Source organism: Polypterus senegalus, chromosome 2 (genome assembly GCF_016835505.1).
Source record: "Polypterus senegalus isolate Bchr_013 chromosome 2, ASM1683550v1, whole genome shotgun sequence".
Classification (NCBI taxonomy): Eukaryota; Metazoa; Chordata; class Cladistia; order Polypteriformes; family Polypteridae; genus Polypterus; species Polypterus senegalus.
Window position 1 is genome coordinate 40,394,456 of NC_053155.1, and position 26,851 is coordinate 40,421,306.

At 39.6% G+C, this 26,851-nt stretch overlaps 1 pseudogene; it reads right to left on the reverse strand.

Annotated features, from left to right (window-relative positions):
- Window positions 1–2,233: 2,233 nt before the first annotated feature.
- LOC120524367 lies at window positions 2,234–26,170 on the reverse strand (annotated as a pseudogene).
- Window positions 26,171–26,851: the final 681 nt, after the last annotated feature.

Here is a 26,851-nt window from a genome sequence, read left to right on the forward strand (position 1 = left end):
TATTATATTCTGGTAAAACTGACATGGAATGTACATTGTTTTCAAAGAAAGAAGATGACATGTACTTTATGGACAAGAATATTGTTTATTAACATTTACTGTATATGAATAATTCTGAACAGAAAACAATAGAGGAGTTTAAGAACCTTGGAGGTAATCTTGTGCTTTTTTTGTGTCTCCTGTCCTCACAGTCTTCTGAATTTCAAGATCATTCACCCATTACATTAGTGCTGCAAATATGGGACCTGTAGCACCTACGTGGAGTTAGTCTTGCAGCATAACATTTATAGTGCTTTAAACTGGAATGTACATTTACAGTATATGGATACACCTTAATAAAATGGGAATGGTTGGTGATATTAACTTCCTGTTTGTGGCACATCAGTATATGTGAGGGGGAAAACTTTTCAAGATGGGTGGTGACCATGGTGACCATTTTGAAGTCGGCCATTTTGGATCCAACGTTTGTTTTTTCAATAGGAAGAGGGTCATGTGACACATCAAACTTATTGGGAATTTCACAAGAAAAACAATGGTTTGCTTGGTTTTAACATAACTTTATTCTTTCATGAGTTATTTACAAGTTTCTGACCACTTATAAAATGTGTTCAATGTGCTGCCCATTGTGTTGGATTGTCAATGCAACCCTCTTCTCCCACTCTTCACACACTGATAGCAACACCGCAGAAGAAATACTAGCACAGGCTTCCAGTATCCGTAGTTTCAGGTGCTGCACATCTCGTATCTTCACAGCATAGACAATTGCCTTCAGATGACCCCAAAGATAAAAGTCTAAGGGGGTCAGATCGGGAGACCTTGGGGGCCATTCAACTGGCCCACGACGACCAATCCACTTTCCAGGAAACTGTTCATCTAGGAATGCTCGGACCTGACACCCATAATGTGGTAGTGCACCATCTTGCTGGAAAAACTCAGGGAATGTGCCAGCTTCAGTGCATAAAGAGGGAAACACATCATCATGTAGCAATTTCACATATCCAGTGGCCTTGAGGTTTCCACTGATGAAGAATGGCCCCACTATCTTTGTACCCCATATACCACACCATACCATCATTTTTTTTGTTCCAACAGTCTTGGAGGGATCTATCCAATGTGGGTTAGTGTCAGACCAATAGCGGTGGTTTTGTTTGCTAACTTCACCATTCACATAAAAGTTTGCCTCATCACTGAACAAAATTTTCTGCGTAAACTGAGGGTCCTGTTCCAATTTTTGTTTTGCCCATTCTGCAAATTCAGTGCACCAGACTGGGTCATCCTCGTTGAGATGTTGCAGTAGCTGGAGTTTGTAAGGGTGCCATTTGTGAGTAGCCTAGCTAATATCCGCCGAAGGGATGTTTGACTAATGCCACTCTCCAGTGACATGCGGCGAGTGCTACGCTGTGGGCTCTTGCTGAATGAAGCTAGGACAGCCACTGATGTTTCTTCATTAATGACAGTTTTCATGCGTCCACATTTTGGCAAATCCAACACTGAACCAGTTTCACGAAACTTAGCAAGCAGTTAACTGTAGCATGGGAGATGGGTGGTCTTGTAGGGTGTCTTGCATTGAAATCTGCTGCAATGACCCGGTTACTGCGTTCACCAGACATCAACAAAATTTCTATCCGCTCCTCACGTGTTAACCTCTGCGATATGTCAATGGCTGTAAACAAAGTGAAACTTGTAAATAATTTATGAAAGAATAAAGTTACGTTAAAACCAAGCACACCATTGTTTTTCTTGTGAAATTCCCAATAAGTTTGATGTGTCACATGACCCTCTTCCTATTGAAAAAACAAAAGTTGGATCCAAAATGGGCGACTTCAAAATGGCCACCATGGTCACCACCCATCTTGAAAAGTTTTCCCCCTCACATATACTAATGTGCCACAAACAGGAAGTTAATATCACCAACCATTCCCATTTTATTAAGGTGTATCCATATAAATGGCCCACCCTGTATAATAATGACGGCTGTTATAGTAAGGCTAAGTGACATGGCAGGCTTGTTTTACACATTATTTTTATATCACACTGACACTCCAAACATTACCTTCTTTAGTTTCATTTTGGTCCATCTAAAAATCAATGCAATGATGCTAGGACAGAATCAAGTCTCAGTTTATTCTATTCATGAAATCGAGTTTGATCATTCACTGTAATTTTGCTTTTTTTTGTATAGTGCCTCTAATCAGTCTATCTATCCATTTCTTGCTGCTTACCTGGGCCCCAGTCATGGGGGAAGCCGTCTAAACAAAGATACCCAGGCATCTATTTCCGCCACCACCTTCTCTAGATCCTGTGGGGGATAGTGAGATGTTCCAACCTCTCCAGCATGTCCTGGCTCTACACTGATGACTCCTCTTAGTTGGCATATGCCTGGAACACCTGCCCTGATGGGCATGTAAGAGGCATCCTAATTAGATGCCTGAACCACCTCAACTGGCTACTTTCAATGTTGAAAGGCCGCTACTCTACTTTAAGCTCCCCCCAAATGTCTACGGTCCTCACCTTATCTCCAGGTCTGTGCCCTCAGACTCATTTCTGTTGCTTGCATTCGTGATCTGGTTCTTTCAGTCACTACCCACAGCTTGTGACCATAAGCGAGGGTAGGAACATACTGTAGATTGACCAGTAAACCAAGAGCTTTGCTTTTCAGCTCAGCACTGTCTTAACAATGATTGACTGGTATAATGTCCATATGGTTGAGGATGCTGCTCCAATCCACTTAAGATCTCCTGCTCCCTTTTCCCTCACACATGAGCAAGTTCCCAAGATACTTATTAATTTTACCTTTCTTCTGTCGTATATCCATTACCTCTGACTTAGAAGTGCTGATCCTTATCTCAACCTCTTTACAATTGGCTGGAAATCATGTCTCTAAGAAGTGGTGCAGTATGACATAAATTGATTTCTTGATTAACAGCCTGAAAGTCTAGTTGAGTACAACTCTCAAAATGTTATGATTTGATACTGTAAACCAATGCATTGTTAACCAAAATGTAAGGGCAAAATGCAGCATCCTTATTAGATGGGTGGAAACAATAACAGTAACAAATGAATCCTTAAGAAAAAATACTTCACAGAACACATGACAATAATCCTAAACTTGAACTTAAAAATGTATGTCTGCTAATATTGGAACAAATTACTTTGGACATGCCCACAGACACACTGATTTTGTATTCCAAGGAAACAACAAATTGAGAGCAACTCACCTATAAAGCAGGTCAGTCATGTCAACTTGATCTGATAAAGGATTTTATGTTTAGTTCTTTAGCAAACGTTTTGGTAAGCTCTAGTAAACATTACAGGTAAGTCTTCATTCTGTTTAATTGATCTTGTAATTGTTCTTGTGGCATTGTTCAGTCTGCTTTACAAAAAACCCTTTGTTTCCTTAGGGGTTAGTGATGACAGAAATGTGTGTACAGACTGTAAAAGGTTTGCAGATTCCTAATCTCATTAGTAAAAGTTTGAAACTTAAAAGGTCACTAGACAAAGTTATGTTTTCAATACAGATTTGCTAACGAAAGCAGAATATTCAATGTCGCAAAATATTTTTTTCTTCATTTCATTTTAAAAATCTCCTTGAACAAAAGTACTCAATAAATCATAACACAACTAGAATTATTTTTAAATTAATCTGCTATTTTTGTTGTAAATTAAATTTTACATACTGTACTTAATTACACCTTTGACTTGGGGTTAGAATAAGGTCACAATCTTTCCTGCATATTGTAAAAGGTAACTAAAGGATGATGGCATTAAGAAGTGCATCCAGCTGTAAAAATTTCTATGCCAATACCCCATTTGAGGAGGGCAACCAGCCAACCCTGATGAACCTGGAAAATGGCCATTAATCCGACAGAAAGATGCTGCAGTCTAATAGCAGAAGTGGTATTTTGCATGATTTTTTTTTTTTTTCATTTTAAATCAATTTATCATTTAAATGTAATGCATTCAACAGAAGACAATTAATTTGAAAAGTAGAGAAAGATGTCATTTAAAAATGTAAAAAGAAAAATTAGTATTCATTGAAAATTTATGGCTACATAAATACAATATTCACAGTAAACTAAAGTAAAGTTTTGTTACTAGAATGACCCCAAAAAGTTTGAAACTATTGCATCAGCAAGTTTGCAGTAAAGCCTGCTGACAAAAGTATAAACTAGGATAAAAAATGTACTGTATAAGCATTCATTGTTATGTATCCTAACATAACATAACATTCCTGGACTTATTTATCTTCTCAGCACTGGCTGAAAGAGACATGAAGCAGCAATGGACACTGCGCCGATTCAGTTCAATTCAGTTTATTTCTGTATAGTGTTAATCAATGAATGCTGTCCCAAATCACAGTGACAAGTTCTAAGGTAAAATACTAATACAAACAATTACATAATGAGTACTCATAAAGACAGATTTGTTTCTAAAGACAGAGAAACAAACCAGTTTATCTGTAGTACCAGAGCACTGCAGTGCTATCCTTCATAATGTTTGAGAGTATTTCAAAATGGAAGGTCACTCGTCTGCTCACTTTAAACCCGAACTATGTGTGCCATTTTTGAATAAGAATATACAGGTGTAATATAATAGAGGGGGTGGTTGAACTTCTTCCTGCAGTGTGTCAGCCTGGGTTTATGTATATTTTCTGTTTAACTTTTGTTAATTGTTATTTAGCATTATTATTTTTCATATTCTTATGTCATTTCTGTTATGTTTGTTTATAATACCAGCAGCAGCCATACCAGCCTGCAGGTAATCCATCGGAAGCTCTGTATATTTGGGCCCAGTCTGTACTTGGATGGAAAACCATCTAGGAAAAGCTTGGTTTGCTGCTGGAAGAGTCATTAGTAAGGCCATCAGGGGACTACCCTATGGAATAAAGACATTATTAGCGTTACAATTTATTTGGCAGCGATTTTTGTTTTTGCATTATTAAACTTGTTTTCATTGAGTTTTTTTTTTTTTTTCTTATTACTTTTCTGGCTTTCTAAACATGCTTCGGATATCACTTTTTTCACCATCCCATGATCCATTTTTTTATTTTTTCCCCTGTGGTCTGCTATTTTCCAGCTATAGTAGTACACTTTTTATTTTAAATTAATTTGTAGAACAAATATTAAGTCTCTAACTAATAAGGAGGAGGAAGGATTGGGATCAAAGAGTGATGAATCTGGAAACAACACTTTACCTTGATAGTGGCTAGACAGTAAGAATACACAGAGGCATTTTACTGTCATAGGAATGTCTGGATACAAAACATTTTAAGAAACAATATCACGTAAAGAGAAAGATATGCCAATACCGATTTAATATACATAACAAAAATGATAGTTAATGAGGAGAATGATGTAGACCTCAACAATATTCTGTGTTTAGTTGGACTAAATATTAGTCTTACTGAATCAAGCAGTTATCTTTAATATCAGCATGTCTTTTAAAACACGTTACAAAACTATCCAAAAATTTTTTTTTTCATTAAAATGGATCTTTTCTAAGGATCCTTTTTAGAAGGATTGGCTATAGTAATGCATGATTCACTTGCTGTTCAATATTTTCTTTATTAAGCTTTTTGAAGTGCATTCAAAATGATGCTGCAAGAATCATTACAAGAGCTATAAAGTATGAACACATAATTCTAGTTCTTAAGTTTTTACAATGGCTTCCATCTAAACTTAGAGATGATTTCAAAATACCCCTTCTAATAAATAAATCCTTAAATGGACAGAAAACTGCTTACTGTGTGATCATCTGCCCCTTCAGCCTCAGTTATTAAATCCAGTGTGATGACTCACAACTTCAATCTGTCATACCCTGACTAGAGCTGCTAATTAGCTTTGCATTTTGCATCTCTGTTTTATTAGTCATTTGAAAAGAAACAACCATTACAATCATAGTAAACTCTTATTAACCCCTTTTCTGTTCTATTTCTCATTTAGTATCCTGCTGTGGCATTTGGTGCTAATGTCAAAGACATCCAAGATATTGGGAACATTAGAATCAATGGATGGAAAGATTATGTTGTCAGATTAGACAATCCGGCATACACTTTACTGCTCTGTGTCCAGAAGGAAGTGGGTGGCCAGTTGGCCAAGTCTCCAAGACTGTAACTCTCTCTGACTTTGTCTTTGAATTTCTCACTATATTTGATCACGGACCCTCAAGTAATTTATTTTTTCTTGGGATGCTGCTGCCTTTGTTTTATTTTCTTCTTCTCCATTGCCAACTGATTATAGTATAACAATTAATTAATGGGCAGATACTGCTGGGCTCCATTTATGATTTATAATTTTCAAACTACTATTTTCTCAGTATTGTATTTATCCAGTATTGTTTTGTTCAATTAATTGTTTTTCCAATTCATTGATTTATTTTTGTATATGCCTTGTGTGTTATAAATGGTTCTTTGAAAGGAGGAGACCCCTGATATTGTAGCCGTGGACTCACTCTAGATTCTATTGTGATTTTGACATCTGTAGGTACATACAAGTCATAGTTTTCTTTCCTTTCTTTGTGGAACACTCATTTTGAACATAAAAACGTGTTGCTTAGGGACCAGAAAGCCTGCTTCTTAATTTTTGGATCTGTCTAAGACCTTTGTTAAGGAGCCTGGGCCTCATTCTGAAATGGAATGGAAGAAGCCTGGAGAATTCGTCAGGAATGGGTTTTGGGGAGCTCTGCCCAATATTATAGGTTTAACACTAGAATCCCTGAAGCCTACAAAAAAACTTGTAATCCCGGGCCACCTTAAATTCCTTCACGCCCATCCTCATCGCATCTTTTGTTTTGTAAATGTGTCGATCAGCACAAGCAGCAAGAAGCCTGCTATCCCATCTCCCACCCTTGACGGAGCTCAACTCAGGTAAAAAGCTCTCCCAGCTCAAGGCTCCTTATCTGTGTGTGAGGTGTCTGGAATTGTATAGGGTAAATAATATAGTATATCGTTATTTGGAACACATGCATTTCATGCATGCATGCATTTAAAAAAAAAAATCATTCAATTCACATGTTGCTGTCAATGAGTTTAAAACCCAAGCTCAAATGTCAATCAGCAGAAAGTTAATGCGTATGCTTGGATGGTGCAAAGGTAAGAACTGCTAAAAGGTTGCTGGTTCAAGTCCTGATGCTCCGCATTTTGAATAGTGAGCTGCTATTATTATTATTACTATAATAAAAATATACATTAGATTTGAGTCTGCAACACCTGGGGGGTATTTTCTGTACGTCGCTTGATTCATCTGAAATCAGATGCCTCATCTTGGATCAGTTAATGCCGGTGAAGCTCATCCGGGATAAGTCAGTTTTTCAAACGCAGCCATGTAGTAGATTAGTCTAGCTGGATCTAATCATCCGAGATGAATGTGCGTACCCACGCTGATTGAAAAGCCCATATATATTGAGTCTAGAAAACATGATCAGCAAGTCTTTGATAGGCTGTAACAAAATGGCGAAAGAACGGGCGCATTTTTTTTCACACAAGCGGAGCAGGACCTTTTATTCGAAGGATATGAAGAATTTCAAGATTTAATATGCACAAGGGGTAACACTGCAAAAGCAGCCCAAACCAAAAAAGGTGGCTGGCAAAAACTGGCCGACAAATTAAATGCTAAGTAGTGTACATTGTACTTACTGAATGCAGCGTTTCATTTCCCACGTGTCACATTAATTATTATTTAATATGTCATAATTCCAGATCAAACGTGAGCACAAGGAGAACATGGGAACAGGTTAAAGTGATGTACAAGAATATACTTCAAACTGGTAAATATTGGTATATAACTATTAAAAGAACTGTTGACATGAGAATCATATATAATATAAAAAACATTAATTTTAAAGCTAATAAGAAGACAGACAAGCAAAAAACAGGTGGAGGTCCATGCGGTCCAGACCTAACCCCTGAAGAAGAGTTGGCTCTCCAGCAAAATGCCCATTGCCCTGTTTCTGAGGTAATTTTTTTTTGTTGGGTCAGTTGCAGGGAATGTCATATCCCTAGAACTTGTGTCTGACCAACAGGATATTGACGAAGGTCAAATATTTGATGAAGACACTGCGTCTGATTGTTTATCAGGAGGAGAGGTACATTTTCCAAATAATGTTTGATCAAACTCCACTCTGATCAGTACCATGTACCCCAATCACATTTGGAAAACCTGGGTAATGAGAATATTAGGCTGATTGTGAGATTCTTTATGGAACTATGGGTGTTTTTGCCAGTGTACCTGCAATGGCATGAAATGCTTCTTTTATTGTCTGCACACGCAGGCGTCCAGGAAACACTATGAAAACCCAAAGGAAATATTTCAGAGTCAACAGACTTTACGAATTGCTTGGCAAACTGCACTTTTAGATTGATTTTCTGCATCACCTACAGTATATAAAAAAAGTGGCGCTTGCAAAAAAGCTCAAAGCAATGCATACTGTCTGTGTGTTTGTGAGAGCCCAACTTCGCCTAGTTTGACTTCAAATATGAGGTGCTAATAAATCTTTGAGGTACAATATTCCCCCCGGGAGCAATAAAGGATCTTGCCGATCACACAAAACCCTCTATATATGAAATTGTCTTCTTAGAATTTGCACACTGATATCAATTGGTAGCTCATTCATATATAGCAAAGCCATGACTAAATGAATTCCATGCACGGAAACTGATTAAGTGTGTGAGCTAATCCTTGATTACATAGAACAAACCCACTGCGAGCATCCATCCATCCATCTATCCATCCTATTCCACTTATCCGGGGTCAGGTCACAGGGGCAGCAGCTTGTGCAGAGAGGCCCAGACTTCCCTCTCCCCAGCTACTTCTTCCAGCTCTTCCGGGAGAATCCCAAGGCGTTCCCAGGCCAGCCGGGAGACATAGTCCCTCCAGCGTGTCCTGGGTGTTCCCCGGGGCCTCCTCCCGGTTGGATGTGCACGGAACACCTCACTAAGGATGCGTCCAGGAGGCATCCTGATCAGATGCCCGAGCCACCTCATCTGACTCCTCTCGATGCGGAGGAGTAGCGGCTCTACTCTGAGCACCTCCTGGATGACTGAGCTTCTCACCCTATCTTTAAGGGAAAGCCCAGACACCCTGCGGAGGAAACTCATTTCAGCCACTTGTATTCGCAATCTCCTTCTTTCGGTCACTACCCATAGCTCATGACCATAGGTGGGGGTAGGAACGTAGATCGACTGGTAAATTGAGAGCTTTGCCTTTTGGCTCAGCTCTTTTTTCACCACGACAGACCGATGCAGAGCCCGCATCACTGCAGATGCCGCACCGATCCGCCTGTCGACCTCACGGTCCATTCTTCCCTCACTCTTGAACAAGACCCCAAGATACTTGAACTCCTCCACTTGGGGCAGGACCTCTCCCCCAACCCTAAGAGGCCACTCCGAACTTTTCCGGCTGAGGACCATGGTCTCGGATTTGGAGGTGCTGATTCTCATCCCATCCGCTTCACACTCAGCTGTGAACCGATCCAGAGAAAGCTGAAGATCCTGGCCTGATGAAGCAAACAGGACAACATCATCTTCAATGACCCAATCCTGAATCCACCAAACCGGACCCCTTCAACACCCTGGCTGCGCCTAGAAATTCTGTCCATAAAAGTTATGAACAGAATCGGTGACAAGGGAAAGCCCTGGCGGAGTCCAACTCTCACTGGAAACGGCTCGACTTACTGCCGGCAATGCGGACCAAGCTCTGACACCGGTTGTACAGGAACAGAACAGCTCTTATTAGGGGGTCTGGTACCCCATACTCCCAGAGCACCCCCCACAGGCATCCCCGAGAGACACGGTCGAACGCCTTTTCCAAGTCCACAAAACACATGTAGACTGGTTGGGCAGTCAGCGCACATCCCCACCATATACCGTGTTGACACTGCACTGCTTCCCCCTCCTGAGACGCTGGACAGTGGACCAGAATCTTCTCAAAGCCATCTGAAAGTCGTTCTCCATGGCCTCTCTAAACTCCACCCATGCTGTTTGCTGCTTGTGCTGATCAACACCTTTACAAAACAAAAGATACTGATGAAGAGAGGTGCGAAAGAATTTAAGGTGTCTCAGGATTACGAGTTTTTTTGTAGGCTTCAGGAATTCTAGTGTTAAATGATGTGAGGTAATTAAGGCATTTGCCAATTTAAAGAGAGTAGGAGAAACTTAATTGCAAAAAGCTGATGTGAGTTCAAGCAGAATACCAATAAATCCAGAGACCCCACCTTATTTTTGGACCCTACAATTCCTTTTTGTTTTCCCACAGTTGAGGGCCATTTAGACATAGAATCTGCTGTTCTGCGATGTGAGGCAAATTTATCTAAAGATGAAAAGGACTTAGGAGGAGATATAAGGCTCATGTCAAAGATCAATTTATTGATTTGTTTGGAATTATTGGTGATAGCCTCTGACTCATTCTTAAATGCAGAGTCTAAAGTAAAAGATTCATTAGAGTGAAGGTGGAGAGCCAAGAGATTGCTGGCCTAGGTCACAAAATTTAACAACAGGTCTTAGTGTGATGGATCCAAAAATGTTTCCACCAAATATGGATAAGGTAGTCTGAGATTAAATTTGCAGTATACCTTTTTTTAGTTGGTGTATGTAAGAGGCAAAAGTAACCAGAAAGCAATAAAGGCATTTCCAAGCATTCTAGAAGATTTCCTGATCTGTCACTGAGCTTGTTATATAGATATCCTCCACTGTTCTGAACTTGCAGTTGATGAAAGAAGATTTTTAAGAGAAAACTTTTCCTATAACTGGATAGAGGTGAGATGGAAGAAATGGATCTATAACAGATGGAGTCAGCACAAAGGAGAGAATTATATTGAATAATTCTCAAGCTGACAGCTTGATGAAGTAAAAGTTGTTGACCTCATTTGATCTACTCTGAATTCAGAAAATAATAAATCATTGAATAACATAAGCCTTCTCAGAGTGGGAGGAGCTTAACAAAGTAGGAGGTGCATAGAAGTGTTATGTTCAAAGATCATAATCTTGAAAGGTCTAAAATTGGCTTAGTTATATTAGGCAGGAATGGTCTCCTGTTTGGCATAGGCATGAATGGATACAAAAAAGATCCTGCTGTCAAACAGCACAATTGGTCCTGCCTGTCACCACCCAAGTCAATTATTACAACTTTTCAGGTTTACCCTGACAAGAATTTCAATATGAGAGTAGATAGAACCGGGTTTGTAAGGATTTTATGGAGGGCCACCCACAGGGATAGGCAAAAATATATTAAATTCAAGGCTTATAAACCTTACATCCCCTGATTAATCACACCAGAAATTATAGTATTATCTGTCTGTCTAGTAAAAGATATATTAATACCATATTAAATAACAACAAACAAGGAAATAATACTAAGAAAAATAACAAAATATAGACAAGAAATTTAGCAATAATCTAATTTTTAAAGTTCAATGTATGAGTGTGTGTAATTTATACAATTACAATTTATACAATCGGTCCAATTTCAACAGAATTTTGCACGTATATCCCACTTTGTCACTTTGATGAGACAACAAATATTGAAACATTTTGACCCAAATAACTAAAAACATGAGACAGAAAGAAAGAGCCAAAGTCAGAAAATTAATGGAAAGATTAAAAAAATTAAAAAACCTATATTCTAACTGAAGACCAAGAACCTTAAACTAAACAAACAAAACCAAAAATACAAACCGTAAATGCAAGCAGCAATACTGTAAGAAGCCTGTCACTTGAAAAGGTGCACAAGCCAATGCCTCAGCATGAAACTGATATTAGAATCCTCTTTTATTTGCCATGAGGCAGTTTTGCTAATAAGCAGTAATGGTTTTCAGAACTAAATCAGAATTGGCAACACTGTAACTTGATTAAAATCTTAATTAGACAGGGGAAACAACAACTAAAAATGAAAGCCAAAATAAACATTTCAAAGTTCTCACACTAACTGGTAGTTTTTGCTTTTAACTCTACACAATATGGTAGTTAACTTTTTGTAGAGAATCCAAAATTGACCTATCCAGAACATATGCTTTTTTGTCCTAAGTAATAATAGTAATGATAATAATAATACATTTCATTTACAAAGTATATAGCACCTTTCCTATCTCAAAAAGACTGACATAGAAGCAACAGATGTTCTTGCTATAGATAGTATGGTTATCATCATAAAATCCAGAAAATAGTGGCTTGCATATATATATATATATATATATATATATATATATATATATATATATATATATATATATATACACACACACACGTAAATTCCACACTGACTGATGTTTCTATTAGCAGCAAAATGCCTCTGCACCAGTCAAATTGTAGTGGTCCAGATCTTTTTCTAACCTCATGTATGGAGACCTGCTGAGCTTTTATATTAAAATTGGTTGTTAATATATTATTTCTTAACTGATTTTCATAAAATGTTTTATTAAAATTGCTAGACATGTCAGCATATATTTAACCAATTTTCTAAATTACATTGCATATTATTTGTTAAACTTTTGATATTAATAGCTGCAAGGAGTGACAGCATTAGCCTTTCGAAATAAGAATGAAACACACAGATAACAATTTGACAGCTCTTCGACATGCAGAAAATACATTATTATTATTATTATTATTATTATTATTATTATTATTATTATTATTAGAGTTCTACATAATGAAGGGCTAGTCTGGAAGGAAGGCAGGCTCCTAGATGCAGAAATGTCAAAAGAGAGAAAGATAGGAAGGAATCACTACAACCATCTTGGACTAGAGCAAGAAGAAGTATTGCAGAAGTAAAAGATGTTCTCTGTAAGAAGGTCAGTCTGTGCATTCCATGTTTGGTGTCTCAGCATCATTTCATGTGGCTTTATCAGCAAGAAAGTTATTTTAAGACAAATAACTAGGTCAGCCCATGGTCTACCTGGCACATGCTCACAGACCACACTTTGAGAACAACGGCTATAGAACCACTAAGTGCTTATGTGAAATGACAGATCTGGAGATTTATAAGACTGGTTTCGAAGACTGATTCAACTTTAGGGTGGCTGGACCAGCACAAAAGACAAAAACCATAGGGTGACACATGAAATTCTTAGAAGAAGGCAATGATATTTCAGTTGCAATTTAGTTTTTGCAACTACCCAAATGAAATATTATTCACTTTTAGTCACATTGCTATACTTTTTACCATTTTCTCTGCAGTTCTGAAAAACATTTACTACAGTTGGGTAACAAAGGAAAATGTGATTGTGATTGTCTATGAAAAGTCACTTAAAGTCCATCTTGTGTTCTTCCTGGGCTACATTAATATTGTGTTAATAGTCTAATTTGTCTCTAGAGTGGAGCATTATCCCTTACATTATGAGTTCCTTATGTGATACATTAATGAAAATACTACATTGTGCAAAAGGTGCACAAATTAGTTTTTAGTTAGTCCAGGTCTATGTCCTGAAGTTTTGCTATTCCCAAGCAAATAATGTCAGACTAAAGAATTCATTCTAATCACGTCTTATACACCTAGCCAAGGAATACACTTGAGACACCATCTTCAGGAGTCTGTTTTAGCCCGTATGTTTAAGTGTCCATCTTCTTTTCAGATATATTGGAAAGCCCATTACCTGGAATTGAAGCACTGTTTGAAATCCCATTTTAGCCATCTTCTCCTGTACTCAGCCCATCTGTTAAGCATCATTCACAAAGGTATTTGATCAGAATAGCACTCTCTCGCTTACTGCATAACAAATACTTAAAAGCTAAATCACACTTGTTGTCATCTTCTTTTCATGATATACAGTATAAAATGTTTCTCAGTTATGTCATTTAAGGCATTCCTGCAAAACAGGCAACCCTTTGTATTAACTATGTCTTGCTGATCTGATTTTCAGGTCATAACCTTTGCATTTAAGCATATGTAATGTCAGACCCGTGAATGTTTTTATCATTAGTGGAAATGCTTTCCCTTTGCTGTTTTCTCGGTCTGCAAATGAAGCTAATAATAATGTGACTATTGTGACTTGTACAATGAGCCTTGGGCTGTTGTACTGTATATATATATATATATATATATATATATATATATATATATATATATATATAGTGCTCAGCATAAATGAGTACACCCCACTACATTTGTCAGAAAACTTTTAGTTTCCTTTCAGTATCAACATTTTCTATGAGATACTGTACTACAAAATACTCCCACAAATGTGGACCATTGATTGCCAACAAGATTTGTTAATTTGCACACACAAAAAAGTGATTTTCCTAACAAATTCATTAAAGCCCATGTTGCAAAAATGAGTACATCCCAATTATAGTCTTAGGAGAAAAGTCACACTTAAGACTACAAAATTCTAATTAACAGGCATTCAAGCACAGGTGAGTCTAATGATTCATTTAAGAGGTGTCCAGCAGACAGGTGACTATAAAAGGGCATTACTTAACAAAGAAAAGCCCTTCCCATTTCATGCTGTCAGCAATGTCTCCACATGGAAGAGAAATGTCAAAAAATCTGAGAAAGGAAATCATTACTTTACACAAAAAAGGTGAGGGCTACAAGAAGCTCAGCAAAGCTTTACATATCAGTCAAAATACTGTGCAAAAGTGATCCAAAAATTTAAGAAAAATGGAAGTGCAACTATTTTTCAGAGACGTTCAGGCCGTCCACAGAACTTAACATCTGGACAGGAGCGTCTTCTGATGAGAAGGGTTGAAGAAAATCACCATGCAAGTTCACTGCAGTTAGCTAAAGCAGTAGAAAGCCAAACTGGAGTGACCGTTTCCCGTGACACCATACGGCGCACACTGCAGAGGAATGGCATGCATGGGTATCGTCCACGAAGGAAGCCTCTCCTAAAGCCCATGCACAAAAAAGCACGCCTAGAATTTGCTAGGGCCCATGCTGAAAAAGATTAAGACTACTGGGACTCTATACTCTGGAGTGATGAGACAAAGATCACTGTTTTTGGAACTAATGGTTTCAAAACTGTATGGCGTCGTAAAGGTGAGGATTTCAAAGAAAAATACATGGTGCCTACAGTGAAACATGGTGGTGGCAGTGTCCTTATGTGGCGCTGCATGAGTGCTGCTGGTGTTGGGGAGCTGCATTTCATTGATGGTATCATGAACTCAACAATGTACTGCTCTATACTGAAGGAGAAGATGCTGCCATCACTCCGTGCACTTGGTCGTCGTGCACTTTTCCAACACGACAATGATCCAAAACACACATCTAAAGCTACTGTTGCATTTCTGAAGAAGAACAGGGTGAAGGTGATTGAATGGCCAAGTATGTCTCCTGATCTGAACCCAATCGAACACCTGTGGGGAATTCTGAAGCGACAAGTTGAGCATCACTCTCCATCCAGCATCCAGGCTCTAAAAGAGGTTATTCTTGAAGAATGGAAAAAGGTAGATGTTGCAATATGTCGCCAACTTGTTAATTCCATGCCTAGAAGACTTGGTGCTGTCCCTAAAAATCACGGTGGTCATACAAAATACTAGATGTAGTAGTTTTTGTTGCGGGGTGTATTCATTTTTGCTTCAACCGATTTAAGTAAAAATGAAGATTTTGTGATCTAAGTTATATTATTAACCTTAATTTCATGTTATGGAGTTAAACAAGTGTTCAATAAAACTCAGCCTTGTGAAAATTTTGGAAATTGTTCTTTTGTTCATTGAGCTATTGATTAAATTTGTACTTTTTAAAGGGGTTGTACTCATTTATGCTGAGCACTGGTATATATATATATAGTGAAAGATGCGCCAGACACAGACAGACACTGAGACACATGATGTCCAAACACACATGTTTATTTTCTGCACAACAACACAGCCACAGCAGCTCAGTCCTTTTTACTTCTCTCAAGTCGTCTTGCCTTTACTGCCACCTCCACTCCTCTCTTACAAGCTCCATCCTCTTCCACCTGACTCCGGCTCCCTGAGTGGAGTAAGGCAGCCCCCTTTATATTGCACCCAGAAGTGCCCCAGGTGCTTCCTAATTAATATTGGGTATGGTGGAAGTGCTGCATGTGAGTTCAGCTCCTCTTCTGGCAGCACTTCCGGGGGTGGCAGAAGTGGTGTATGCCAAGGCTCCGGAGTTGCTCAGGGGTCCTGTTATCCAGGGGTGCTGCCCTCTTGCACCCCAGGGAAGATATTGCCCCTGTCCTTCCCTTCTCCAGGTGTCCCGGAGGGGCAAGGTCCCTGGTCGTCTGCCACAATATATATATTATAGCATGTGGCCAGGGCCCTTATTTGATCATGTCGCCTCCACACTGGGAGGACAAGGGAAGCAAGCGTGGCAAAAGAGTTACTTCCCCTGGTACATTAGATGGCAGCCCCCCTGGACTCCCGCAGGGCTCCATGGGAGCTGGAGTTTGCTGTAGCCCTGCTGGGATCCACAGGCGCCACCAGGGGGTGCTGCAGTAGGATCTGCTGTGCCCTTTTGGCCACACCTGGAAGTGCTACCAAAAACTAGGTCATCAAGCACCTGGAGCACTTCTGGGTGCAGTATAAAAGGAGCCAGCAGCCACTACTCGGGAGCCAGAGTTGGGATTAAGAAGACGAAGCTTGACTGGAGGAGTGGAAGAGAAGAGAAAGAGAGGAAGAGAATTGTGCTTCTGCCTTCCCCTGTTTCCCATGAGGAAAAAGAAAATAATAAACCATGTGTGCCTTGAACTTGTGTCCCATGGCAGCAGAGCCAGCCTGGTGGTCCACAATATATAAAATCCAACGTATGTCTGTCCGCTTTTCACAAGAGAACTACTTAACGGATTTAGATTGTTGATTTTGCGGCCTCTCTAATTGCACTAAGTATCATAGGTTGCATGCGGTACCAATTTATTTGTGTGAATCCGAGAGAGCATCTGCGTGCTGAGAAGAGGGGGGAAGGGCCCTCCTCACTCACACGCCAGCCTCCATTCAAGTCAGTCTACCTCTTGCCACATGTTGGAGCGTGCCTTGCCTTCACTTAGCTAGCGATACCTGTTTGTTCAACAGACATTATCATATATAGATTGTTAAGGAGTAACGTTTGATGTTTTTGAGAGAGAGATTAGGGCTACTTGCATTTTAGAGGATAGCTGCTGATTACCACAGATATCACGGCCACATGCTTTTCTCCCCATGCGGGGGACACTATGCCAACAGAGATGAACACAATCAGATACAGTGCCAACGTTTGACATTGCGGCATAACTACCTTCTGGTTGGCCACAATTGATTTTTAAAGTTTGTCCTGTTTCATTACTACGTGGGCAGGGCCGCGGGGGGACAGACAATTTACAAATTTAACAAAAAGTATAAAATGACATGTAGCATACAATACAGTTATTATAAGAAATTTGTGGATAAAATATTAGAACTGCCTAGCTATTAGTTAAACAAGCAAATCTGATGGACTGAATCGTCTTCTCTTGTTTGTCAAATTTCTTGTGTTCTTACACTGTACACAGCAGACCCAGACTGGCCATCACAATGATCAGCTGAAATGGCCTGGCATGGCCTGTTTAATGATTTGGCCTACATTTCACACAATTTTTTTTTTCTCCTTAAACCTGAACACAACACACAAAATCACTAGATACAGGAGTAGGAAAGGCAAATAAATTGAAGGGATAGGTGATGGAGAGAAAATGGCCAGGAGAAGATGAAAGAAAATGAGATAAAAAAAGAAAGCACTGAATGTTGTTGCTGCACAATGCAGCAAGTGTCACGGAAGACTCAGGACTCTCCCAAAAATCAGTGACTTCTCCCAGACTCACGCAAGTGATTTCCAATCTCCTGGTAATCTCTCTTCCTCTCAATTATTTACGGTACAAAAAAAAAATCTTTAACATTTCCACTATTCTTTTCTCTCATGTAATAAACTCCATCGTGAACAATTCTGTCACTGCATGCACTCCAAGCATCTAAAATGTGGCACTTTACTTTTTCACTGTTCATGTACAAATCACGAGGAAATGGAGGCACACCTTAAATAAAAAACTCAACACTAAATTTTCATCAGAGTAGACAAAGGTTTACCCTTCACTTATACTTGTTTAAGTAACATTACAATAGCTCATTTCAATGTTTGTTACTGCAATTTTTCCTTTGGTGGTGCATGAGGTGTTAGATTCTTAAGTTAATTAGCTGCTAGGTCGTTAAAAATACATAAATAAATAAATATGAAACATGAAGTACTTGCAGGTGTATTTCTCAGGTGAATGAAAATAAATAAATTCCACTTTCTTGCTAAAGTAATTACTAACAGAAGTAGAAAAAAACAATGATTTTGGTATGCTATTATCAGTTTTAATTCATTACCACATTATGAATAAAAACTGCAGTACAATTTTGTGAAATACATGATTATTTGTATTTCTTCAGGGAGTGTATCACATATAGAGAGGCAATGCACACAAACAAATCTTCAGCCTCTGGAATATCATAGAACAGTGTCTCATCACTGGCCATCAATTTCACTGGGAGTCACTCTCGCAGATCCTGCTCTACTATGGCATACCAACGTCTTTAAGAACGTATACCTGCAGACAGATACAGAGTCCAGCAACACCTTCTTCTTTGAAATAAGCACTTCTATTCATCAGGGCTGAATACTGTTGCCACTTCCCTTTCTGGTGGCCCTTGACTATGGCATGCAATGAGCAATAATGATAATAGGAAGGGCATCCACTGGAACAATTGTGACCACCTGCGTATTCTTGATTCTTGCCAGCGATATCACTTTGATCTAAGAAAATGTGAGGCAACTCTAGGCAACAACAGCAGATGTTGAATAGGAACCAAGTAAAATTAACCTCAGAATAACAGGAGACTCAGATGGAGGTGCCATAAATAGAATCACATTTGGAACACAAAAGCTGAAGGAGGTGGAGAAGTTTACTTACCTGGGCAGCATTATGTGCCAAAAAGGAGATACGGAGACAAGCTTAAAGTGTCAGATTGGAAAGGTATCAGCTATTTTGTGGAAAATGCTGAACATCGTATCTTATCAAGCTGTGAATGTCAGTCATGATCCCTATGGCCATCTACATGAGCAAAACCAGGAAGATGATAGTGGCTATCAGCAAGAAGATCACTGTGTTTCAGCAGTGAGTTCTCTGATGAATACAGAAAATCTCCAACCAAGAAATGCTCGGTAGATCTATACTAATAAAAGGCAAAGCCCTCACTGACTGACTGACTGACTGACTGACTCATCACTAATTCTCCAACTTCCCGTGTAAGTAGAAGGCTGAAATTGGGCAGGCTCATTCCTTACAGCTTAGTTACAAAAGTTAAGCAGGTTTCATTTAGAAATTCTATGCGTAATGGTCATAACTGAATCCTACTTACATACATATATACGGCCATAGCCTGCAGCTCGGTCGCCGTGTGAGGAGGAGTTGCGTCACCCATCACCACGCCTTCCACGTAGTTGGCTGCCTGTCTATATTGTGTCCCCCTTACCCACGCTCCCCACGTAATTGAGTGCCTGTCTATATAAGGCCGTCTGTCACCAGCAATCCAATAGACACGCTGCCGCTACGAGGCATTTGTCATGCCTAAGATGTATACGATTTTTGCGAGATACAAGTTTAGTGAGAAGACGCAAGGTATAAACGAGACTTTTGATCACTTTATAACGGAGTTAAAATTTCTGGTGAAGGACTGTGCTTATGCAAACGAAGATGAGATGGTCAGGGATAGAATAGTGTTTGGCACAAACTCAGCAAAAGTGCAAGAGAAACTTTTAAGTGCTGGGTCTGAGCTAACATTAAATAAAGCCGTGGACATTGCAAGATCGCACAAGATAGCAAACCTTCGACGCATGTACTCAGAGCAGCTCATGTGAACTGTGAACTGACTGTGAACTGTGAACTGACTGTGAACGCAATACGCAGACATACTGCATCTCTGTTGTTAGTCATTAGCACTAAAACATAAGTAACATGATAATTATATTTGAATACTTACCCTCACCTATTCTGTTTCTTTTCTCGGTACCCAAATGTGGCAATTGGTGCCACGGCCCACCTGCCAAGTTGTTTGACTGCCTATGGTAAAGTCATCCTTGATGGAGGATCACAGGAATCATGGGAAAGAGGGGTCCTTTCATCGGAGCAACGTTTCAGCCGTGGCATGGCCAAATGGGGAGGCAGCTAGATGGATGAGGTCTCCAGGACTCTAAAAATATCCAAACCTAATTATGTCATATCATCTACTGTTAAACCGTACTTCTAAAATTTTTATTATTATGCTGTATTAAGGAATTGTTCTGTTCTGTGTATTGTATTGTATTGTATTGACCCCCTACTTTTGACACCCACTGCACGCCCAACCTACCTGGAAAGGGGTCTCTCTTTGAGCTGCCTTTCCCGAGGTTTCTTCCATTTTTCCCTACAAGGTTTTTATTAGGAGTTTTTCCTTGTCTTCTCAGAGAGTCAAAGCTGGGAGGCTGTCAAAAGGCAGGGCCTGTTAAAGCCCATTGCGGCACTTCCTGTGTGATTTTGGGCTATACAAAAATAAACTGTATTGTATTGTATTGTAACAAGCAAAAGCTCCAAAGAGCACTGAACAAAAAACACATTACACAATTGAGAAGGCAGCAAAAGAATATGAAGCGAGTGACTCATACAAACATATTCATAAGTGCAGGTACTGCGGAAACAAAGCACACGGTGGATAAAGTCAATGTCCAGCTAAAGGAAGACAGTGCAAACAAAGAAGAGATGGTCAGGGATAGAATAGTGTTTGGCACAAACTCAGCGAAAGTGAGAAAGAAACTTTTAAATGCCGGGTCTGAGCTAACATTAAATAAAGCCGTGGACATCGCAAGGTGGCACGAGATAGCACAACCACAGCTGAGAAACTTTGATGCATGTACTCAGAGCGGCTCATGTGAACTGACTGTGAATGCAGTACGCACACAAAAAGCAAGAGCTCCAAAAAGTGTTGAGCAAAAAACGCATTACACAATTGAGAAGGCAGCAAAAAAATATGAAGCGTGTGACGCATACAAGCATACTCATAAGTGCAGGTACTGCGGAAACAAAGCACACGGTGGAAAAAGTCAGTGTCCAGCTAAAGGAAGACAGTGTAAAAAATGTGGTAAATTGAACCACTTCGCTATAGTTTGCAGGACTGGGAAAGGTAAACCCGTGCATGCAGTGTGTGATGTCTCAGATAAAGAGGAAAACAAGCTCTTTATTGATGCAGTAAGAAAGGAACAACCCTCTGAATCTGAACAAGCCTTTGTAGACATATCAATAGGAAAGCACGGTGTAAAGTTTAAGTTTAAGTTAAGTTCATAGACACGCTGCCGCTAAATATTCGCAGGCAAATCCCCAACTTAATACCGGGAATACCTGTTAAACATCTTAGATTCTCGAGGACCGATTTGGGTAGTGAACACTTCGATGAATGAAACTTGTTATCTTTACAATGTTTGACAAACACGGAATATAACTTGAACACAACACATCCTCCAAATACGAACCTGATTAAAAGAAATAATGATAAACAAATCCTTGATGACACTCAATCATGTTATGTTATTTTTAAAATGTTTCCTTTTCTTTTTCATAACTTCTTTAACACACTATAGGTATTTTGCTAGTATATATATTATGACAGATAGGGGGTGCTATCGGTCCCTTGAACCCTTGTCCAAGACTCCAGACACCAGATAAAAGTCCACAAGTTGACTTTAATAATACAGCACAGTTCACAAAGCACCCTCTACTCCACTATACTCATTAAATTACTCAAAACAATCACAATAAACAATCCTAACTCCCAGATGCGTTGCCACCCTTCCACCCAGCTCAGTTCGCCGTCTAGGAACTCCCACAATCCTTTTATAGTCCCTGACCCGGAAGTGTTCCAATCGCCAGTCCATGTGATCTTCTATCACTTCCGGGTCAGATCAAAAGTCCTTGTCCATGTGACTCGAACGTACTTCCGGGGCGTAGGGTAAATAAACACCGTTCCTCCCTGCAGCGTCTCCTAGTGGCCCCCATGGTATCCAGCAAGGCTGTGTATAAAAACTCCAATGGTCATGATGCCCTGCTGGTCTTCGGGGAACCTCCATACTGCAGGGAGGGCTCCACCTGGCGTCTTGGGGGTATTGGCCGGGATGAACGGCCGGCCATACACCACCATATATATATGTAATCTAATGTATCTACCTTATATATATATATACTAATAAAAGGCAAAGCCCGCACTGACTGTCTCACACACTCATCACTAATTCTCCAACTTCCCGTGTAGGTAGAAGGCTGAAATTTGGCAGGCTCATTCCTTACAGCTTACTTACAAAAGTTGGGCAGGTTTCATTTTGAAATTCTACGCATAATGGTCATAACTGGAACCTATTTTTCTCCATATACTGTAATGGACTTTAGCTCGATGGCCATGGGGGGCGGAGTTGCGTGTCATAACATCACGCCTCTCACGTAATCACGTGAACTGACTGTGAATTCCCGCTGCCGTTTGTCATAGCTTCGTCGAATACTTTATTCGCGAGATACAAGTTTAATATATATATGTATATCTATACTAATAAAAGGCAAAGCCCTCACTGACTGACTCACTCACTCACTCACTCATTCACTCACTCATCACTAATTCTCCAACTTCCCGTGTAGGAAGAAGGCTGAAATTTGGCAGGCTCATTCCTTACAGCTTACTTAAAAAAGTTGGTTAGGTTTCATTTCGAAATTCTGCGCGTAATGGTCATAACTGGAACCTATTTTTCTCCATATACTGTAGTGGACTTTAGCTCGATGGCCGTGGGGGGCAGAGTTGCGTGCCAAATCATCATGCCTCTCACGTAATCACGTGAACTGACTGTGAACTCCCGCTGCCGTTTGTCATGCCTTCGTTGAATACTTTATTCGCAACATCACACAAGAGAGCAGCTCACGTGAACTGACTGAATGCAGTATGAGTGATCACTTCCATGCATTAAACCTGTTCAAAAAACGCATTACACAATTGACAAGGTAGGAAAAGAATATGTTCCGAGCTGAGCTCCACAGCTAACGTGGTCTTGCGGAAGCAACTTTGTCACGCTGCCGCCAAATACTTACAGAAAAATCCACAAGTTAATACACACGCTGTCTCTAGAGTTTCTCCACGCTCAATATATTCCTCACATCCCCGTTATACCCTCTGATCTCCCATTTCAATTTAAATGCCTCCAATTTCCAGTAAGGCTCTGCTTCGCGATGACAAGTAATACGTCTCAGGGACAGACCCTACAAAAGGTTGCCATTGATTTCAGGCAAGATTGCTTTTCTCCTGGACAACTATACGTTGCATTCCCAAGAGTGAGCTTGCGCAGCTTCATATATTACAACCGGAGTGCTGAACTGACAACGTGCTATATAAAAAGAACTATAACAATCGTAATAAACGAACAATAAAACAGTACAGAACCGCGAAGCAAGGAGAAACGACGGCCTTATATGGCGTTTGTTTATAAAGCAGCGGAGAAGCTGTGTGGAGGCAGCTACACAAAAAAACAGCAGAGCGCCACACTTTGAATGTATTCCTCGCATCACCGTTATACCCTCAGATCTCCCATTTCAATTCAGATGCCTCAAATTTCCAGTAAGGCTCTGCTTCGCGATGGCAATTAATAAGTCTCAGGGACAGACCCTACAAAAGTTTGCCATTGATTTGAGGCAACATTCCATTTCTCCTGGACAATTATACAATTGGAGAACTGCCAGTGCCTATTAAACTCTCAAAAGCTGGATGCGAAGTTATCGATAAAGCTGGTTGTATGCTTACAACACTTGACAGATGCCGAATGTCACTTCAACAAAAGTCCAGCAAATTCTAACGTAATTGAAACAAACCATGAAACTCAAACCAATTATGACAGCAGCAATCCAAGCTGTGAGATTTGAGGCAAGGTTGCTTTTCAAGTGTACATTGCATGCTCAAGAGCAGGGGTGTCAAACTCAATTGCACAGGGGGCCAAAATCCAAAACACACTTTAGGTCGCGGGCTGAACAGGATAAACATTTATTGAACACACTAAAACTAAACTTTTAAAACTTTAAACTTTTAAAACTTTACTTTTTTGAACATAAATAAGAATAAAACCAGATAGGAATATTATTCCGGAATAAATCAACTGAAACCTTAAATAACTTATAATATTTTGCTCTCTATAAAAATATATCCTGTCTAAATTATACAAGTTAGAAATAAAGTAAACGTTAAAAGAATAAACATTCAAATTTCTTTACTCTTATAACATTTTATATAAAAAAAAAAATTAAATTTTAAATATCCCAAAAGATTTTGTCCTCCATAAAAATATATCCTGTCAAAATTATACAAATTCAAAATATGAACGTGCTGCATAACAAAACCTGGAGATATAAATAAAATTTGTGCTTTTCAGCAATAACAAATCAAATCATTCAGTTGTCTTTGCTCATATGTCATTTTATCAGAGCTGGACGCCTGGCATCTTTTTATGGCAAAAAGTTTGTTTCTGTTTGGTGTGAGGTTCTGTGTTGTGGAGATTCTCAGGATGGACTGCAGGTGCTCATCAGTGAGGCGACTCCTGTGTGCTGTTTTGTTAGTCTTCATGACTGAGAAGAGCTTCTCACACAGATATGTGCTACCAAACATGCACAAGGTTCGAGCCGCATGTAGACGGAGCTGGAGCATTTGTGCGGGAATGGAGTGAATAAACTGTGCGGGCCCTGCAGTATCGTACTTTGCCTTCAGTGTGCCATTACACTGCAGCTCAATCAGCTCCATCTGAATCTGCACAGGTGCAGTTTCCACATCGACGGCAAAATTCTTTTTTTGTTCTTCAAAGACACCAAAGCGCCGTGCGAACTCAGTGCGCAGTGCGCTCAGTTTATCAGCAAAGTGCGTATTTGGGAACACCGTTGTGCCGACTTGGTTCAACATTACTTGGCAACAGGGAAAGTGGGGCAAGTGTCTCCCATAAAAGCAGCTTTACCTGAAATGCCTTCATTGCATCATACATGTCAGTGATCATGCGGTCACGTCCCTGGAGCTGGAGGTTTAAGGCGTTGAGATGAGCTGTTATGTCAGCCAGAATTGCCAACTCGCATTTCCACTTTTCATTCCTAAAATTGGTGGAGTCTTTTCTTTTACTGGTGATGAACTGACATATTTCGTTGCTGATCTCAAAAACTCTGTTGAGAACTTTTCCCCGACTTAGCCAACGCACCACTGTATGATAAGGAATGTCAGCAAACTCTGAATCTATCTCCCGCATAAAGGACTGAAATTGCTGGTGATTTAAACCTTTAGCTCGGATAAAGTTAATGGTTTGTGTTACAGTGCTCATTACATTGTCCATCTTCAGGACTTTGCCACATAGTGCTTCCTGGTGTATCATGCAGTGATATGCCATTAACTCACCAGTACAGTTCTCCTCCTGCATCTTTACTCGCATCCTTCCCACTAGTCCACTTTTTTCACTACACATAGATGGTGCTCCATCAGTTGTAAGTGCAATAAGTTTGTCCCAGGGCAGTTTCATGTTGGTTATACTTTGACATACATCTTCAAAAATGTCTTTTCCAGTTGTTGTTCCGTGCATCGTTTTAATGTCCATTATTTCCTCTGTAACGCGCAAATTGGAGTCCACTCCACGGATGAAGATGGCAAGCTGTGCAGTATCAATCATGTCAGTACTTTCATCCACAGCAAAAGAGTATGCAATAAAGTCTTTGCTTCTTTCACTCAACTGTGTTCTTAAATCAGTGGCCATCTCACAAACTCGATCAGCAATCGTATTTCTACTCAGGCTTACATTTGCCAGCATCTGCTTTTTGTCTGGATATAAGACGTCAAACACCTTGATCATGCGGCTCTTCAGAAATTCTCCCTCGGTAAATGGCCTGGCTGATCTGGCGTTCTCCTCTGCCACGATAAAACTTGCTTTCACAGCAGCTTCACTTTGTGATTTTGCACGGGTAAAAAACGTCTGCTGAAGTGTCAGATTCTTCTTTAACTCTTCTGCTTTGCATTCAGGTCTTTCAGGTTATCCTGATGTTTTGTCTCATAGTGCCGCCTTAGATTAAAACCTTTAATTACAGCCACATTAGCTCCACAAATGAGACACACGGGTTTACCGGCAATGTCAGTAAACATATACTCAGCCTCCCATTGGTTTTTAAAGGCTCTGTTTTTAGAATCAACTTTTCTCTTCGGCATCGTGAGGGCTAGTTTGCAATAATTTGCAGCATCATAAGCTAGACTTGATTAACGCGGGAAGTGTTCGGCAAGACAGCTGAAGCACTGCATTATGGGATCTGTAGTTTATTGTGTTACCAGCGCTTCATAATTCCGGGCCATTAATAACAATAATATATAAAATGATCTCGCCTTGAGTTTGACACATATACTCTAGAGTAAGCTCAGCGCACAGCTTGGTCATATTACAACCGGAGAGATCCTTAACAAATAATTATTGTATATTTTCCTTCAGTTTAAAAAGGTTTACTTTTCTTCTCAATAAAAATTTTAAAGTAGTACTTCGCCGCTGCGAAGCACGGGTATTTTGCTAGTATATATATATATACAGTATATATATATATATATTTATATATATATAATTGTTCCAACAGCCCAAGGTTAAAAATGAACAATGCTTAATTCACCTTTCATCTGTTTTCTGTAAGGCACATTTTAAGAATCCCGCATTTCAAAACACATGAAAACTACTTTTTGTCTGTTTAGTAATGTTTGCGCTACAGGATGAATTGTCCAAGATAAATTTTAAGTGTAGTGTTTTCAGCATTTTACTGCTTCAATGTTTGTAGCTTTTTCAGCAAGTAGTAAGAATTCTGTTTCCATCACATTCGAGGATAAGTCATTTTTACTCATCCATTGTTC